Here is a 20,664-nt window from a genome sequence, read left to right as displayed (position 1 = left end):
TTCCTCATATTTGTACTCAGGCGGCTAATCGGTGCCAGAGAACATCACACAACTGTCAATCCGTGATAGCAAACTCCATCTGATTCTCTGCACTGCTCCACAAACTATGTTTCCTAGTCAGCTGACTCTCCCAATTTCAGTAACAATTACTTCAAGATTTCTTCACTCTCCTCATATATTTGATCACTCTAAATCTGGGCTCAAGCTCAGCAAAATTTTCAAATTCTTATTTCCCAGAAATTATGCAGTCCATTTGACAAGGACTCCTTCAATTTCCTAGCCGTCGTGGCTTGAATAGTGACCCCCTAAAAAGATACGTCCAAGTCTTAACCCCTGAGAGCTGTGAATGTAACCTCATTTGGAAAAGCGACTTTGCAGGTGTTACCATAATTAACTGAAGGATCTTGACATGAGATCATTGTGGATTTAGGATGGGCCTGAAATCCAGTGGCAAGTATTGTTACAGAGAAAGGCACAGACATGTCTGAGACACAGAGGAGACAGCCAGGTGAAAACAGAGGTAGAGACTGAAAGAATAAATGCAGTCCCAAGCCACAAAGCCTGTTCAGACGGACTGAGCCCTTCATACCTTGATCTTGATATAGGGCTTCTGGCCTCCAAAACTTGGAAAGGATAACTCTCTGTTTGTTATGCCACTGAGTTTGGGTTAATTTGTTAGGAATCCCTAGAAAAATCATAACATTACCTATGCTGACACCTATGTCCACACCTGCCCCAGACACCTTCTGTCCAGTTACATAGCAAAGTAGATATCTCTGATTTAAGTCTCCAGCAAGGTTGTGGACCTCACAATAAGACACTGCGGTTAACAGCACAAGTCTAAACTAGATTGTCTGGCTCCCAATCCTAGCCCTTCCACTTACTATGTGGTTATTCATACCACCCCTCTGTGCCTCGGTTTCCTCATCTTAAAAAATGAGATAATAAAAGTACCTCTCTCAGAGAGGTCATCTAACAACTGAATGATATAATGAATGCTCTTAGAAGAATTCCCACAAAGGAGGGAGCAATTCGGTAATTATTATTGTTAGTGTTATTACTGGCTGACTTTTCAGGGACTACACTATCTATTGAGCACTCTCCTCTCTAAATATTCATTACCATTTCCTATCTAAAAAATAAACAAAAACCAACACTCCCTTAAAAATCCTTCTCCCTCGATCCCCCACACTATCCTTGAACTCCGTTTCACAACATATTTTTAATTGTATGCCCTGACCGCCTCCACTTCCTCACCTCTTGCTGGCTTGTGAAGTCACCACAATCTACTCCCATCACTCCACTGAAACTGCCCTCGACAAGCCACATATTACTAAATTCTGCAGAAGACACCAGCCCTGTTCAGCCACATGGGATGCTGCTGCACATGCCCCCTTTTGGAAACCTTTGCATCAGCCTGGCCCAGGCCTCCGGCTTCTCGGCCGGTCTCACTTGCTGGCTTCTGCTTCCTCTAACAATTCCTTAAATGATGGGTTCCTCAGGGCTCCTTCTTCACCATTCTTTTCTCCCTCTGCCTTCTATGAGATATTGACCCCTCCCAAGACATCGATTTACTCTCAACAGACTGATCCTTTCTAACTTGTATCACTGGCCTAGATTTCTCTTCAGAGCTCCAAGCTCATATGTCCAGTTGCCTGCTAGACCTGCCTTCTTATGCATAGCAGCCACCTCAAATTCAGCACGGCTAGTGCAGAAATACTCATCTTCCCTGGCCAGTCTGATGATCTTCTTCTTCTGCAATATTTCCCATCTGGTTAAATATCACCTTTTTTTTTTTTTTTTTTTTTTTTTTGCAGTTTTTGGCCAGGGCTGGGTTTGAACCGACCACCTCCAGCATATGAGGCTGGCAACCTACTCCTTTGAGCCACAGGTGTCACCCCTAAATGCCACCTCTATTCACCCATTCATTCAATCCAGAAAGTCAGGGGTCATCCTGGATTACTCTCTTTCACCCATTTCCACCAAGTCTCAGCCATGACATAGTAATCCTCGAATTCCTTCCTTCTCTCCCTCTCCACTGCCCTGATGCAAGCTAGTGCCTCTTCTCATATACCTTTAAACTGGTCTCCAACCTCGGAGACCAGCCCTTCTCCAAACTCCAGCTAGAATAATCTTTCCAAACTGTATATCTGAGCATGGTCACCCTCACCCATACATGCACTTAAAATCTGCCATCAGCTAGTATTTTCTCTTAGGATAAAATCCAAACTTTTAAAAAAGGTTTCTTTGCCCCTCCACATCCTGGTTTTTGGCATTAGGCTTCAGGCCCATAGACTGCCTTGCTTTTCTGTTCTCCCTTTACTTCCTGGCTTAACGCCACTTTTTCCAGGAGGCCCTCACGACTCTCTAGCTTCCAGATGCTCCACGGTTTTCACTGTATGTCCCCTAAAGGGAACTCACCATAAGGTGATGAGATAACTTAGTCAATGTCTGCCTTCCACTCTGCACAGCAACCCCCTACGGAGCAGGATGCCCGCCTTCCCCACATGTCTCTACTGCCCCTCAAAGCTCCAGACCTACTCACTGCAGGCTCTTCATAAAGATGGCTGGATAAACAACCAAATGCTATTTCCTTGGAGAATGATTCAGAGTACTTCATACTTGTATTTCTCTAAATTCTGTTGAATCATGACTGAATTTGTATATATATAACGACCATAATTAAGGGTTATTGACTGAATTACAGGAAAGGAGGCAGTTAGAATAGTTTTTCCTTGAACTGTCTTATAAATTGGAAGGAAGGAACGTATTTAACGAAAATCTAGGAATTGAAAACATTTTAGTAGTGTGACCCAAAGACCTCAGAGACAAATTTTAATGGACACGGCACTCAGCTTGAAATGGACAATGAAGGGTGGTGCCTGTGGCTCAATGGAGTAGGGCGCTGGCCCCATATGCCGGAGGTGGTGGGTTCAAACCCAGCCCCAGCCAAAAACTGCAAAAAAAAGGACAATGAAAATGATTTACAGCACACTAGTTTCCTAAAAGATCAGCTTGGAAACTATGAAGAAATACACATTTCAGTTAAAGATCCTAGAGGAAAAGAATTTGGGAGAGGAAATAAGTAGACGACAAAATCTAAATTTCAGAGACTACTGAATAAGACATTGCTTGATCTGTACAGTTGGTCTCTGTAGAATCTGCATTTTTATCCATATTTAACCAATAATCTATCACTGGTGCCATTTCAGGTAAAAATCTTACATTTTCTTTCTCTTCTCTCACATATGGATCATGGATGAGGTTTATAGACAATGAACACGTTTAGGAAAGATAGATGAGTTAATCGACTGAAAGAGCAAAATCAACTCAGAAAAGGACACATTTCAATGTTTCCACTTTGAATCACAAATATATAACGTAAAAGAGTATCTGAAAAATGGAACTCAAAATTTCAAAGTTCATCGGGGAAAATCCTACATACAAGAACACCAACTGTTCCAAGAATAAAGGTTTTATTATAGACGGCGTTTGAAAAGCCGGCCTGGTGACGTTGAGCAAGCTTGGCAGCAGGTGGCGCCCTCAACCAATTAATAGGAGAAAGGCGCCACCAGGGACTCAGACTCACCTAAGGAATCAGATCTCTTCCCTTTTGTGAGGTGCTAATATACATTCTGACCACACACTCAGGAGATTATGGAATGCATACTTTCTGTAAAACACACACGTACACACACGCGCAGGCACATTCCTCCACTGGGAACGGCGTTACCACACTATATTACAGGGACAAACGTTAACAAGCTGGCCACGCAAACATACACACATGCGTATGTGAACTGAATCTGTTTCGCAGGGCCATCTCGTCTCCTACAAACCGGCCCGCAACACAGCCTAGCAAATATTCTCTGCTACAGTATCACTGTCTCACTCTCCACAATGGCTAATACAAATTTCTGCACTCCCCTTAAACATCAGACATCCTCCTCTCTTTTTCTGTTACTCTTGGTCATGGCAAGGCTCTTTATTTTAAAATAAAAAAGAGGAGAAAGAGAAGCTGCTTCTACCATTGCCATCAAGTGAAATTTTCCCATCTTGGGGGTATCAGACATTCAAGCTTGCGGCTGCACATCCCAACCTCTTCCTTTCTTCCTTCCAATGGTAACAGAGGATCTGTCCCCGCCTCGCCACCTATAATTAATCCCTTCCCTGGCACTCTGTGTCCCTCTCCCACATCTTCTCAAAAACCTTGTTTTTCATTTATTTTCCCCCCCCCCCCCCCCAGACTTCAGCTCTCCCTCTTAATACTTTCCTCCCAAAGGCTTTCAAATAAGCTCAAGTTTCTCTCACTGCAACACACATAACATGGGTAAAGCTGTAGATACAACAAATTTGGGCATGACCTGATCATTGATGTTAAAACTGAGTGGTGGGTATATGAGGATTCATGATAGTCTGTCTGGTTTTATTTATGTTGGAGATTTACCATAATTAAAAATTTAAAAATAAGAAAGTAAGATTTTTGTTTGACCTCTCATGCCTTCCAATTCCCCACCCGCTCCTCATCCCCGTTCAGCCAGAATTCTAAACGTTGCCCTATGAGTTCCCTCAACTCCCTTACCTCCCCACTCCCTTTGTGGTTTCCTGCAGTCTGGTTTTTCACTCTGATACGCCACAGAAACTAAGACCGTTTTCATCCTATGCCGCTTAATACTATGGATACACTTAGTTATCTTTCTCGACCTCTCAATAGCATGTGGTAATCAAGTCCCTTCTGAAGTACTCTCTTCCTTCGGCTTCAGAAATTATGAAGTTCTGGTATCCATTCTACCTCTCTCTTGCTGATACATCTCTACTCTGCTGTTGAATATTGGAGTTCCTCTTAGTTCATTCTTAGGCCCTGTCTCATCTCACCCCGCATTTCTCCTAGGAGACTTCATTCACACTGTTGGCACCAAATTCCACCAACATGCATGGGACTCCCAGAATTAAAGCACCAGTTCAGACCCTGTCTGACCCAGCCCTCATCTTCATGCATATGTGACATCTTCTCTAGGGTACCTCAAAATGAGAAGCTCAAAACTGAACTCATCATTTTCTGGTGTCTCCTATCTTAGTGAGTGGAAGACCAGAAATCCTAGAGTCATCCTGTGAGCTCTTTCCCTTACACACCATTTCTAATCCATTGACAAATCTGTACATTTTAGCTGATAGATATCTCTAAGATCCTTCTTTTTCTATCTCCACCCTTACTGCCACCATCATTACCACCCTTTAATGCAAGCTAACATTCTCACAACAACTACTGGTGGTAACTTCTGATTTAGCTCCAGCATCTATCCTGGCCATCTTCCACTCTGAGAAGCAGCTGGAGTCATCTTCCCAGGCTGCAGATCTAATCGTGCTATTCTTTGGCTTAAAACCCTTTAGTAGTTTCTCAATGATTTTAGGGAAAGAAAGAAACAAGAAAGGAAGGGAGGGAGGGAGGGAGGGAAGAAGGAAGGGGAAAAAAAACAAAGAGAAAAATAACGGAGGGAGGAAAGAAGGAAGGAAGGAAGGGTCCTTAAGGGACTACAAGGCCCTGTGCAGTCTGCTTCCGGCCTCTCTCTTCACTTCATTTTACACCACCACCTCCCTTACCCTCTCAGATCAAACTCGCTTATCAGCCCTTCAATCATGGCATTCCCCTCCCTCCACTCCCTCCACAGCAACTTCGTGCGCTGTTTCTCTGTCTGGAAAGCCCTTCTCTTCATTCTTTGCCTAGTAATTTCCAGTATGCTTAGCTTTCCGATTCTAGTTAGGAGACACTTCTTACAGGAAGCACTCCTGGATTATCCTAAAGAAGTCAACTCTCCCTGCTGTAGACTTTCTTTGCTCTAAGAGTCTCTCCATTTCCTGATGCAATTTTACATGAACTGGTGTGGTAACCTCAGTCTCTTACTCATCATTGTACCCAGGTCAATGTTTAGCCCATAGTAGTTACCAAATAAGTATTTGTGGAGTGAGTAGATGAATTCATGTCTATTCTTCATTCACCTCTGTCAGGTTTTCATCTACTCAACCTATCTCTGGACTACCTCACCCTTCATCTGGGAGTAGATCATTAACAACCACAAACTCATGCTTCATATTAATAGAGTTCTATACTTTTATAACTAGGGTGTGCCAGGAACCCATATGTGAGCATGCTGGACATCACTTTTACTCTAATATTTGAGGCCAGGTAATTATTTTTTGTACTTAAAACATAAGAATGCAAGTAAAACCCAAAATGTATACTAGAATGTAGCATAAAGTATATGATTTCAGAGAAATGTACATGGCATAGGCTACTTTTGCCTCCGCTTCCTGACACCTGGTAGTAAGCAATCTCTCTCCTTTGCTCTTCAGAACAAGCTTATGTACAAACTTTAAAAAAAAAAAAACACTGTTATAAGTTTGTACATAACTAGAAATTTTAAAAGTTTCATGCTTCCTCAGAATAAATATAATTGGTTCTAAATTGTCTACCTCTGTCTCCAGAAGAGGTCTACAGATATAGCTAAAAGAAGACACGATTGCTGACAGCTGTTAGTGATTCCTAGAAGATGCTCCCCGGGTCAAGGACGTCTCCAAGAAGGGCTTTCACCAGGAAGGTGACAGTCAAGGCCTGGTCTCCTGTCTCCCCCACAGCTCCCCAGGCATTAGTTCTTGGTCAAATTCTGTCTCTCAAGATGCCAACCAGCCTTCTCAAGCTTGATGACCCTGTCTTCATACCTGGCCTCAGAGCCCTGTGTCACTCTGCACAGGAAAGTCCTCGTGTGACCCTCTCCACAGGGTCTAGGAACCTGAAGGAGTATTTATGGCTTCTTTCTCTGCTTATAGTCCTAGGAGAAAAATAAAAGTCCAGGGCTCATGGCCACAGAAGGAAGAGGGTGTTCTTGGAGAGTAGCTGCTCTCTAAAATGCATTAAGTATTTCTTTACTTCCACTCAGACACCACTATCCTTAAGCATCTTCAAGGAATAGAACCATGTCATCCTTAGCTAAGTTCCCCACATCCCCACACAGAATTTCCAGGAAACTAGCTGGACATCTGCGATCTGCAGAAGACTAGTTGAAATAATCATCCATAAAAAAATGAAACTAGCCCTGCGTTTTTACCTACCAACTATCTGGACAATTCTACAGTTTACCTTATTTAATTCTGGGTATTCTTTAGATCATTTTCTAGAAGAGAGAATTGAGGCTCAGAGAGACCCAGTGCATGAGCAAAATCATACAAGGAAATAGCAAGACCTCAAACTCAGACCCAGGTCTGTGCCATTCCCACGCAGTTGTCTTTCCTACTGAGCTCAGGGTGATCAACTCCCCTCATCAGACTGCGCCATGTCTCACCATTCGCTCTCTCAAAACAATCACCACAGGACCATATCACCATCACAGGAGGATGCAAAAAACCTCCAAGAAGAACATAGAGAAATTTAAAGATACTCTGCTCTATTGTAATTTGTGGGAACTACTAAGAACATAAGCACAGCAGTTGTGTTTTGGGGTAGTAAAGTTCTACTTGCTATGGCATTAAAATACAAGCTAAATGAACATTTTCAATAGTGCATAATAACTATAGTAATGAAAATAAATAAAAATAACTACTGCTCAGACAAAACATCAGTGATCTGTACCAGATCAGCTCTTCAGAGATTGTAAGTCACTTCTGTAAGTGGATTTTATTATAAAACCCTCTACTTCTGGTGGTGCTGGCACTACCAGGCATACAAACGCATCTGTCTACCTCTTCAACCCTGGCTATTCTCTAACAACAGACACAATCAGCCTCTAACATATAAACCAGAGCCCTTTATTCCTCTGCTCAAACCCACCCAAGTTCTCACTGATATGAGGAAAACCTGACCTGCCAGCCCTACGTCAGTGATGCCATTGCAGTTGGAACTGCCTCTCAGACGTGGCTTGAAAAGTCGACGGAGTCATTTTTGTTGTCATAATAATCAGGAGCCACTGCTTACTCTAGAGAGGAAAGGACCTGGGGTCTACGTGTCCCACTTGTGTAGAAGTGTCCCACACAAATGAGAAGTGTCCCGTCCTGTGTATTTCTTTTGAAAACTCTCCTAAAAACCAATTTGTTAGTAGTAGAGCCTAGAGTCTAACTTGTTTTTACATATAAATACAGAGAGTTTTCTGCAGGGTTTTAAACATCATAAATTTTCCAGGAATGCCAAGTAATGTGTATTTTGCAAGAACTACTTTGTCGTGATCAAAAATTTATCCAGAAGTGTTCACCAGTTTGGAAAATCACAACGTGGCTGGTGAATGACATCCCCTGTTTCTCTGTCTGGAAAGCCTTTCTCTTCATTCTTTGCCTAGTAATTTCCAGTATGCTTAGCTTTCCGATTCTAGTTAGGAGACATTTCCTACAGGAAGCACTCCTGGATTATCCTGAAGAAGTCAACTCTCCCTGCTATAGACTTTCTTTGCTCTATGAGTCTTTCCATTTACTGATGCAGTTTTACATGAACTGGTGTGGTAACCTCTGTCTCTTTCACTCATCATTGTACCGAGCTCAATGTTTAGCCCATAGTAGTTACCAAATAAGTATTTGTGGAATGAGTAGATGAATTCATGTCTATTCTTCATTCACCTCTGTCAGGTTCTCACCTACTTAATCTGTCTCTGGACTACCTCACCCTTCATCTGGGTGTAGACCATCAACAACCACAAACTCATGTTTCATATTAATAGAGTTCTATGCTTTTATAACTAGGGTGTGCCAGGAACCCATATGTGAGCATGCTGGACATCACTTTTACTCTAATATTTGAGGCCAGGTATTCTGTGTATTTTGAGATATCTGAGACAGCAATGGAATGTGCCTGCATCCATCTGCACGTGTAGCTGTTGCATTCGAGGTGATTCTGCAAAAAGGCATGGAGACCACTAGTGTGGCACTGACGTACTAAAATACATCTCGCTGATTACAAGTTGATTTTCTTATTTGTCTCATATCCAGTAGGATACTGTATTGATTTGTCTTTATTGTGTGCACAGGAAAGTTATATTACCTGTGAATTTCATTGCTTGGACAGTAGAGGGAAAGTGAGAAATTCCTGGACTTAACACGGCAGAGTTGGATGTGACAGGATGAGGAGCACGGCCCTGCACGATGTCCCTATGTTAAACTCTGACCCCGCTCTCCCCTTGCTTCCCTCTACTGCACCACACTGACCTCTGTGCTTTCCCATCAAACTGGTGCCCACCTCAGGGTCTCTGCCCTTGCCGGCTCTCTGTCTGTCCGTCCTCCACGCTGCGTTGTCCTCCCTCACTTCACTCAGGCCTTCACGCCTGTGAGAAGTCTTCCACGGCCACCATTCTTCACATTGCTCTCCACCCCATCATCCTTTAAAGTCCTCCAGAGCTCCTCCTGTCTCTCTATAAAATGCTATTAAATTTATTTACCTATCACCATCTCCATTTTGGGAATATGCACTCCACAGGGGGGGTGGGAACTAGTAGTTTAGACTCCAGTGTCTGGAGTCAGAGAAAGTGGCATAAAGTGGGTGCTTGATGAATATTCGTTGAGTGAATGAATTAATGCATGAAGATACTGCCTGTGTTCCTGCTTCCTAGGAGCCAGTAGGAATCTCTTTCTCTTTCCTATCTACATAATTTATAGCCAATCTAAGCCAGCATTAATACTTTCAAATATATCCATCAAATGCCTACCATATTTCAGGCACTGAGAATACAATAATAAATAAGGCATCTCCTGCCTGGATTCCTTGCAATTAATGATTAGCTCCAGCACCTCTGAAGCATTTGGATTCTACAGTGAGATGACTTGATAAAAAAAAAAATAAGCCATTTCTATTTTATATTCTGAGTATCTTTAAAACACAGTAATTATGGTATTCATAAATTAGGAGTTATCCCTCCTGTATTAAGAAGACAACTGTTATCACGTACAGAAGAATTTTTACTCATGTGGAAAATCCTTCCTCCAGTCCTGGTGACATCCTTCTTCAAGCTCCTGAAATGCTTTCCCCCTACCCTCCAGAAACAGGGGGAGCTGAAGGCTGGGTGATAGTTGAGTAAGAGACGTTTCTAGGTCCGCTGAGTGGGGTAGCCTGCAAACCTCCCTCTCTCCCTACCTGGGGTCACCTGCCCACTGAAGGACCCCATGATAAGAACAGTCCAATCTGTCCTCTTTCATAGGGAGCAGAGGGCAGTGCCAGCCCCAGCTGGAGGTGTACAGATGGCTCAGGGAGGGGCTGGTCATTCAGACCCTTTCCTTCCCCTGCTTGTGCCCAGGCACGTTTCCCATAAGCTTAGGAGAGAGGCAAAACCACCTTGGAAACCAGCACAGTCCATACATCCATACAGAGCTGCACAAGGGGCTTTTCATCCATTTCCACATTAATATAACCTTGATTTTATAAATAAGCAGATTAAAGTTCATGCATTTAGCAATTTGACAAATCCGTAATTACACCAAGGTCTTCTAACTCCAAGTTAGGAAATAGACAGAACGGGCTAAAATCTGGCCTGGGGGATTATTCGTGGGATTTAACTCTCACTGGCATAGAAGTTCCCATAAGTAACTGGCTACACTGCACCCTGATCGGAGCCTTGAGCAAATCCAAATTCGATGTCTGCTTGGGCGCCCATACCTTCCTGATTCCCACCCCAGCCCCAGAATCCACAAGCCCATAAAGTCTGATAATCATTCCTAGAAAACGTGTAGAAATGAGCAGACCTCAGAGTGGGCAGAATGAACTCATACCCTTGCCTGACCTTTAATGGTGATCTAGGGACAACATCCTCCCTCTCTCGGACCTTTTGTGGTTGAGCAGCTCCATAGAAACAGCATGATACAGGGGGGATTGGAAAGCTCGGCGCAGGATCCTGGATTATGGCTGAAAAATGTGATGTACCCCTCTCCTGAACTCCCTCCCTTCCCCCACACCCCGCAACCCCATACACTTTTTCCCTTCAGGTCAGGGCTTAAAGCAAAAATATCTAACATAGGCTGAGACACCAATGAACAGAAAGCTCCAGGAAGGGAGCCAAACTCCCAGGAACTTCTAGTTCACAACAGGACCCTCCAAGGGGCTGTGGAAAGGGCTGGTAGGAGAGTGTTAATATCTGAATTGTCCTTCCGCCAAGGTAACTCTGAAAGGTAAAGTTACTCTGGTTCTTACTGCAAGCATTTTAAGTCCCTTTAAAGTATTGTATTACTTCAAAAGAATTTCAGGTGTTTGAACTTTTTACAAATATGCACATTTTGGGAAAACACACACACATACACGTCTGTCTCCAGAGTCCTCCTGGCTGCCCCATCAGTCCCTCACCTTCCAGCATGGTTTCCTTCCAGGCCTTGCTCCTCTGTCGTGGTGCCACCCCCCCAGCTTCCTCACAGTGCAGGTACACTGCTGTGTCCTCTGGCAGGTCCACGTGGGAGGGATGCTGACTGTCCCCAACAGTACAGGGAAGCGTGTCTTCTCAGATTTCCTGGGTTCAACTGAGGTGGAGGTCAGCTCTTGGCAGGGGCAGCGATATGCAAGGGAGAGAGCCATACCGGCCCAAAATAGAAACCCAAGGGACTTGGCAATTGGACCAAGCCCCCAGTCTAGCTGCATGGGGTCCATTAGACGAGACAGGGAGATAGGCAAAGTGAATGCAGGATGAGAGAGGAGGTAAGAATATGGCTTGCTTGAAATTAAAAATTATGAAAATAACATTCAGACACAACCCTGAAACCTTATCCTACAAAGAGAAAAGGGCACAAACTTTCCACAGTAAAGAGCATTAAGTATAAGACCTTTGGGTCTCCGGAGACAAGCTCATCCAACTTGCTGCTGGTAATCAGCGTGTTGCTGTGTGGTTTATTCCGAGGAGACAAAGAGCAATGATTACATTTCACCTTATAGATGAGGAAGTGAGTAATGAGCTTTAGGACAAAAAGCCTTAAGAATACAGAGGCACAGCTGACAAGACAGTGAAAGAAATTATCCTCTGCGTGACCTGTCAATCGCCTGACTCAAAGGAGAGAACCTTGGTCAAGGTGGACAGCTGGACATGTCCCATTGACATATGGAACAATCTGCTCTTTTGTGTTCTCCGAGATAAAAAGAGGGAATCATAGTGGTCCCCAAACCTGTAACTCGGCACCGTGGTCCCTATATGTCAAATTTTCCTATAATAAAGCAGAAGATTCAAAGGCTGTGTTTGTCAGGCTGAGCAGAGAGACACAACAGACATCCGAGCCCCTTCTACATAATGAAAATCAGTAAGAAAGAACTAGAGAAAGAATGAAGAAAGAGAGACGGCAAAAGGGGAGGAGGTCTAGAGTTCTCAAGGAAAGGGGTTTCCTTTTCTCCCTCAGAGCCTCCAGGGAAGAATAAATATAATTACCAACTTAGTATGACAGCCTTCAAAATAAAAGAGGCACCTGCCAGGTGACCATCTCTGCCGGGACTCGAACCCGGAACCTCTGGATTAGAAGTCCAGCGCGCTCGTCCATTGCGCCACAGAGACCTCACCACACACACAGCATCAGCACCAGAACTGAAAAAGCACATACCTTCTGCATCACCGAGCCATCTCAGCATCCTGCTCTCTGAGCGGTGGGGGGACAGGGACAGCTGGAAAATCTGGAGTGGAGATCCACCAACTGACTCCATAAAGCTTTTCTCAATACTGCGGGTCCTGGGGTCTTTAGAGGATTGGAGGACTGTGACAGCGGTCATTTTCGCAGGTCAAGAATCCCTGATGGAGCAGGACAGAGCTAGAGTCTTCGCTCTCCTTTCCTCTCCATCCTAAGGGAGGATGTGAAAATCTCGCCATTCTCATGCTAATTAGGCAGAAAACACCCAACCCTGCAGAGAAAGCAGAAGCCATCTCTACCTCCACCCCTACTCTCTCACTGTGGTTTCATCCTAGTCCAGCTATTCTCAGACAGGGGCTGGGCAAAGCTCAGGGATGCAGGAAAACCCTCCATCCCCGAGACAAAGGAGCTGCTCTGTAAAGAAACACTGTGAAACACGGCGGCAGAAATGACAGGGAAGCTGAGCGCCAGGAGGTTGGTCCTGTTCTCAGCTTTCAGAACTGAATCAAGCCCAGGGAAGAGGTAACTGGAGTCGTAACCGGAGTCTGATTTGATCTCCCTTCAGCATCTTTGCTAGAGTTAAGGAGGGAGAGGAACAGTGCTGAGTGTTTGTGTTTGTGAGTGTGAGAGGGAGAGAGAAAGGAGGGAGCATGTGTGTGTACGTACAGGGAGGGACAGTGAAAGTGGCAGATGTCATTCTGATGAAATACAGATGGTCCTCACACAGCCCTCTGTGAATACCTGTGTCTCTTCCTTCCACCTTCCACAGTCCCGAGTTCCTGCTATTCTTCCCCACACACCCCCACCCTGGGGCTGCCTAATTCAAAGAATGAGAATTATTCAGCTGCCTGGGCTTGCTAGAGAATCATAATACAGTCAAGCTGACCATCCCGCCACGATTTTATATAAAGACCTCTATACCTGGTTTAGATTCAAGAAAATGATTTCCTAGTTTTAAAAGCCTCCCAGAGAAGAAAATTCCATAATCATTGTTGTTTCCACTGTAACTTCCACTGTGCCTGTTCTGCTGAATGTCTAATCTAAATTCTCCTTACCTCACCTTCAGCTCATTTTCTCCTACTTGATTTCCCAAGGGGATAACTGGCCTCTACGCTCCAGATGACAATCCATTGATTTAAAGACTCTGATTCAGTGGTCTGCACCCAACTCCCACTCAGAAGGTCACACTAAAATGGATGGCCAACTCAGACACCCTCCTCCTCCCTCCCTGTGTGTTTCCATGGCCTGTGGCTCTGGACGTTGACAGCAGACCCTTACTATAACGTAAGGCGGTTCTTTCTAATCTGTGAGACCAGGTGATGGCCAAGTAAAGGCACAGCCTGACCAAATGAAAAGCTTAGATTAGAAGATCTTTCAGGCTCCTTCTAACCCTGAGACTACACTTACACACCTCCTGCTTCCCTACTCACTTATACAGCCCCAAGACATATCTGTGAAAAACACAGCCGAGGAGGTTCTGTGAGGTCAGGGATATAAGCTGAACGCTCCTCTGGTGTCTGGGGGAAACCAGCTACTCCAGCCAAACTTGCCTTCCATATAGGGTCTAAAGACAGGAGTTCAGAAAAGTGAAAACTGATTGTGAATATAGTAAACCTGAAACAAGGAGGCACAGAATAGGTCTATCTCAACACATTTACCCTAGACAGTTTCAAGGACCTGACAACTAAAACTGCATGCTGGTCAGTAACAAGGGGCTAGTCAACGAGTTAGTCAAGAGGTCTATGTGTTTGTAGAAGGAAGCTCAGCCACCCAGGCTAGGCAGAAAGAAAGGCTATGCTCTCTGGATACTCTGCCAGGCTCAAGGTTTGATTACACACGCCCACACCCTGGGCTCTTCATATTGTCCTAAGCCCAAGAAATCTATCAGTTCCCTGACTTATGTCCAAAGCTCTGTTGCCTCTTAAAAGATCATGTGTTCTCTATAATCTGAATAAAGAGTCCCAGCTCTGAAACTCCTTCCAGAAGTTTCATTCATTGTTTGCAAAGTTCTCACTTGGTGCTGGGGATATAGCCATGAACGATAAATAATGGCGTGGTTCCAGCTTCCAGGATCCTGTATGCAAATTCCGAGGTATGAAAGTCTAAAAGATATATGGCAGAAGAGAAGGAATCAATCTTATTGACCATTAAGTAAGGTGTCCATTTTCCAAGTCCAATCAAAGACCATAGCTTTGGAAGCAGAAAGATCCAGTTTCAATAACAAGCTGTTGAGACTCTGAAAATAACTAATTGACTTCACTGATATTCCATTTCCTCATTCTAAAATGAGGGAAATAATCTACACTGTTGATAAAGATGAGCTGAGATTTCCTGGTGCAGAGTGTTTGTCTGCTTCCTTCCTTCCTTCCACGAGCTACAATTCTCAACTATTGCCTGGGTTGCTTCCTTCCTTTGGAATATTCTTCCATCCTCTTCCCACCACTCACAGAAGTCTCTCCATTCCAGAAAAAAAAAAATAATAACGTTTGCCACAATGAGAATCTGTACAGGACCCCTTACACATTTATAATTTATATTAACAAAAATATTCTGGACTTCATCCAAGGGCTTTTCTCCAATAAGAAGTGCTGTCACTGACATCTCTAATTTTACTCTATTATCTATAAATCTGAGAAAACTTCTTGATGGTGAGAAGAATGTCTGTAAACTAGTTTTCTAATTTAAAGCAAGGAGAAAAAGAAAGCTACAAGGGGCAGGAAAGATAAGGTTAAGTCATTTAAAATGACCGATGACAGTATATCTTTTTCTTCTTTTAACTACGTGTATGTCATTCGTGTTTATGTAAACCCTTACAAAGATACGTACATTCCCCTTCAAAAAGAATTCATACTGATTTAATTTTCCAAAGATCTGTGACTCAAGCATTACTCATGCCTCTAATTGAACACCACTCCGTGACCCCACAGACAAACTGGTGATGCTCACATATTATTTCATTCATGAAGTGTTGCTGGGATACATATGATAAATGACAAAAAGAAATTTTCCCTTTCTACTGTGGTTCTACTTATAGTTTCCCTGTAGGTACCTGTCCCAACTAGTCCACGTTTTAAGGGATATGAGATGCAGTAGGACAGGGAAATGGCCATTTGGTTAGCATGGTCCTTACACAGCATACTCTCATCCCCCAGTCTCTGCAACGCCCCAAACCTGATTCATGCACATCCACTGTGGGCACTCTCTAGAACTGATTTCCATGTAACAGCCCCAGGTCCTTATCTGCTCTCAGCCCCCTCTTACTGAGTCACCCCCAGGAGTCAGGCACCTCCTGCATCCTGTGAGCACCTCCCAGGAAGGCTGGGAAAGGCACTCTGCAGTTACTGGCCTATGGTCAGCTCACAACTCCCTACCCTTACAGAAGGGTGAAACGGACATACCTACAATGCAAAAGCACTTCTATTTTTTTCCAGACACTTGTCCTAGAGGGTCTTGCCTCATGCTCATGTCTTTATTCCTCTCACATATTTTTCTGACTCATCATCATAAAACAGTTATGTTCCCAAAGTTTCCTATTTCCCTCCGTCCTTGCCTGTGAACTTGGCTGCAAGTTTTTCATTCCCTATGCATGCCCTTTCCTACCCTCAAAGAGGGAAGAAGTGAGATAATCCAGGTGATAACTGAGCCTGAGGATCAAGTCAAAGGAAGACAAATACACAGAGAATTTTCCTTTGAGCATCCCATCCAACTCTCAGAAGCCGTTCCAGGTTGAACCCAGTCCAATTTAGTTACCAAACCTTCACCAAAGTAGACCCAGAACCACCCTATCTTGACAATGGGCTGCATCGCCAGGGCTAGTCAAGGACACAGTGGAATCACACTCCTGAAGGAGTCTGAGAAAATGGTGAAAAATCTGGAAATTGAATCTCCCTTTCCTGATTGCCTCTCTCCTAACTCTGACAGACTTCTCCAGAAAGTGGTGCTGAAAATTCCGGAGTATATGTCTCCAAGGACGTGAAGTCTCTCTGGGGTCCAGAGGGATGAGGAAGCCAACAGCGTTTACAAATGGGAGGGCAGTGGGCTGTCATGTCCTGCCAGATTTTTCTGGAAATTTGGAGAGAAGCTGTCTGCTTCACCCAGACCTAACGAGGAAGTTAATTCCAGGTGCTAACTTTCTAGTTCGATCCCCTTTCTCCTGCTTAGAATTGGGACTTTCTATGCCACTGTTTCCAACCCCACGCCATCGCCTCTTTGTGTGTCCAGTCCTAGCTCCCCTCTCCTAAGTTTCCTTCTTGCGAGCCCCATCAATTTCTCTTTATTCCTCAAGATAAATAACCCCAAGCATTTCCTGCTTTAAAATGTTCTTCTCCCCCTCTGTCCACACCTCTCCACATTATGTCCGTTTTACTGCAGTCGGCATCCCCTAACCCTTTTACGCCCCAGCCCCTATCTGCAATGCCCAGTTTCTCAGCCATGTCCCCATCTGTCATCCTTTGCACTAGGCTCCATCTACTCCAACCACTTTTGCTCCTGGTCTCCCCCCCTACATTCAGCCCGTTGCTCTCCTCCTTCTCTGCCCCTTTAGCCATCATCCTCCAGGTCCTCTTAGTTTCCCAGCCTCTAAACCCCCATGTCATTATCTCCATTGCTTGGACCCAGAGTCTTAGTTACTGTCAGCCCTTCACTCTCAGGGCCTCTTTTCCCTTCCTCTGGATTTCATTCTCCAGACTTCTTTCCCTGCTCCCTATCTGTCTGGTCCTGGTCTCCTCTCCCTGAGTTTTCAGTCTAGGGTACCTGTTCTTCAGAACCTCCTTCACTCAGCCCATACAGTACCAGCTTGCTGAGGCTCATTTCCTCTCCCTGAGTTTTCAGTCTAGAGTACCTGTTCTGCAGAAACCCCTTCACTTGGTCCGCACAGTACCAGCTTGCTGAGGCTTGTCCAGAACGACTTGCTGGTGCTCCCCTTCTTCCCAGGCTCATGCTCAGACATCTTGAGTCCTGCCTGGCTCTACAACACAACTGTGTTGGTTAAACTTCTCTGCCTGGGACTCTGCACCACTGGCTTTAAAACTGGAGGCCCTGAATAGGGCCCTGCTAATCCCCATGGCATTGAGTTGCCATGGGGATGGACTGGCAACCAAGCTCCTTAATCTTCAGTCCCTATGGGGCCCCTGGTCCTTAAAGGGCCAGATGCTGTAAGCCAGAGGCCAAAGAGCTAGAAGATTGATCCTTAAAGGGTCAATGGTTCCATGGTTATAGCCAAAGAATTGGAGAACATTGGTTTTGCCTTAATTTATGAGCAAATTGGGTTTTTGTTGTCTTTTTTGCCTGCCTCAGCTCCACTTCCCATTCAGCCTAGAAGAAGCTTGGAGGTGAACACAGTTAAGTGGGCTCCACAAAAGTGAGAGAAGAGAGGTGTTCATTTTCTACAATGCATCAGTTTAGTTGAACAAAAAGGAATGATCGTGAAAAGTTTCGATCCCAGAGAACAAACTTGTCCTTACATAGGAACCTTATGTCTGACAAAGGGCAGCAGGGTCACTGCATGGTTTCTCCTTATACACAGCTGGACACTGACTACACAGGAGGGCCCATCTAAAGTCTTCCCCTAAAGGACATCCAGTCCCCACACTGGAGACAGGGCAAGGCCCAGGGGAAGCATTTTGACCTTAGGTAAGCCAGTTATCTCCTTCAGGCTCAGGGTCTCCTCCTGCAGAAGGTGGTAGTTGAATTTCTAAGGTCCTTCTTCATGCTACACCTGTCTCCGATTCCAAGAAACAGTATTAATGGCAGTAATAATGATGATAAAAGTATTTTGAATTCTTTATCTCATTTTTATCATCAGAACTATCCTAGATTGTGGGAAGAATGATTATCATTATCCTCCTTTTACAAAAAAAGAACCTTGATCAAAGACACATGTCTTGGCCAAAGTCACTCAGCTCACAAGTGGTGGGGCTGGGGAGAGCCCGGTACAGTGTCCTGATCTCTGTGGCCACTCCAGGCCGACCTCCTCAGAAGATGCTGCTGAGGGCCACAAGCTTCTTTGTGTGGTTTGTTCCAGGGTCAAGAGTCTGAAATCTTTCTGTCCAGATCTCTTTCCCATCTTTGTAATCACAGAGCAGTGTCCTAGGAATAGGATGGGGGGAGGACTGGGGGGGTGACAGGCCTGAGAAAGCCACAGAGAGGGTTAAAGGTAGCTCGAGCTGCACTGCACAGGTGAGTCAGTGAGCTCTCTCTGACGTCCTCCTTAGTGGCCCAGTCTCCTCCCGGCTGCCTTAAGTAAAGACATAAGAAAGTGATGTCCAAATGAATAAAACGACTTGCTCAAGATCAGTCAGGTAGTCATCCACAACTGTGGCTCTCAGTTCTAAGTTTTCTGACTCCCAGTTCAGTGTTCTTTTCATTTCACTACAGTGTCATTGAATTACTCTTTTTAAATTTTCTTTTTAGTTTTTTAAGGTGACAGATAATGTGTGTTTTTATTGTATACAACAAGATTTTGATATCAGGTGAGATACATATATATATATATATATATATATAAAATGAAATAGTTAACTCCAGCCAATTATTATGGAAAACAACAAGCAGCCTCTTCAAAAAATTAAAAACAGAACTACCATGTGATCCCGCAATCCCACTACTGGGTGTATATCCAGAGGAACTAAGAGCAGTGTGTTGAAGAGCAACCTGGCTGGAGTCACTCGTGACTTCCCAATACAGAGTGTGAGGAAGGGGTGGGAGGGAAAGAGTAAGATGCTTTGTATTCGATCTTAACTGATACACTTGAGACAAAAAATATCAAATAAGCTCTTTTAGGAATCACAGAGCACTCAAAATGGGAAAGGATTGTAAAATGATTGTCTCTTTTAACCTTATCCATCAGTTGAATTTTTGCATACGATTGTATTATTTTTATAAAATAAAAAAAGTCTAAAGATTAAATTGATAATGCTAAGTGGGTGAATGTTTCCTCTTTATTTTCTATATTTCTGTAGTCTATAATTTTTGTCAAGCCTCGCCATCTGTAATTACATAGATTAGTAACTCAGACCCACAGAAATTAAATTACTTATCCAATATTACAAAAATAGACTAACAGTTATTATCTGGCTGGAAAACTACAGACTTTCAAGTCAAAATGACCACGGTTGAATCCCAGTCTGTGTGTGCTGATGGGCATCTAAGCCACCTGAATGACTCTGAGACTCAGATTACTCATTTGATTTTAAAAATTCAGAGAAGTAATAACGCCTAGCTTGTAAGGTCATTCTTCAGGAGGAGTAAATGAGATGAAAGATGGGAAAATCCTCAGTAGACTGGTACCTGATAGTCTCTATTTTTAAAAAGAGTACTTTGTGCTCTTTTCCCTCCCCCCCACCCATCCCAGCCTAGCTGCTGCCAAACGACCTTGCTAAGATCCCTGATGGTCTAATTGTCACTTTAGAAGGTCTCGCTTCACCTTTCTGCAGCACTCCACACTAGTGACCATACCTGCATCCTCAGAAATGCCCTCTCCCTGGCTCTGGGGGGCTCCTTCTCCCCTCACTGGCCTCCTGGTCCTCACCCTCCTTCCCCATCTCCTTCACCCGCCCCTCCTCTTCCTTCTTAAATATCAGTGTTCCAAAGAGCAGCACGCATATCAGACTGCCAGTCAGGAGGTTAGCAGCATTTTTATATTATTACCTAGCAGAGAAAATAAATGATAGGACAGGACAGGACAGAACAAAAAGGAAAATATCAGAGGGCATCACCCTCTAAAAAGGCCATGTCTTATTTCAGGAAATTTTTGTTGCAGCTGCACCTGAATGTATATGTATGGGTGTGTGTGTTCTGAGTCAGAGTACATTTCTTTTTCTTCTGTGGTCCGTGGTGAAAAACACTGCCCTAAACTGTGTCTTAGCTCCCTGCTTTTGTATTTTCTCCATGGATGATCTTAAATGGTGCTACAGCACGTACTACCAACCATGGGCTGAAAACCCTTCTATCTATATCTTAAAACCAGACACCTCACATGAAATCCAGATTGGAGTATTCAGCTACCTTTAGATTATCACCCCTGCGTGATTCACGGGCATCTCAACTGTGAAACGTGTACATCGGAGCTTATATTTCCCCATGAATCTCATGCTCTTCATAATC

The 20,664-nt window shown here is 44.1% G+C and overlaps 1 protein-coding gene and 1 non-coding gene across 2 annotated transcripts in view; both read right to left on the bottom strand.

Annotated features, from left to right (window-relative positions):
- The window catches only part of AIM2 (absent in melanoma 2), a 128,096-nt gene that overhangs the window by 73,232 nt on the left and 34,200 nt on the right, over nt 1-20,664 (bottom strand). The window lies entirely within an intron of this gene.
- TRNAR-UCU lies at nt 12,418-12,491 on the bottom strand. The gene has a single exon. It is a non-coding gene; the product is annotated as a tRNA-Arg (tRNA).

Source organism: Otolemur garnettii, unplaced genomic scaffold (assembly GCF_000181295.1).
Source record: "Otolemur garnettii isolate 467f Iridium unplaced genomic scaffold, OtoGar3 scaffold00091, whole genome shotgun sequence".
NCBI lineage: Eukaryota > Metazoa > Chordata > Mammalia > Primates > Galagidae > Otolemur > Otolemur garnettii.
The sequence above is the reverse complement of the archived record's forward strand: the minus strand, read 5'-3'. Positions and strand labels throughout refer to the sequence as shown.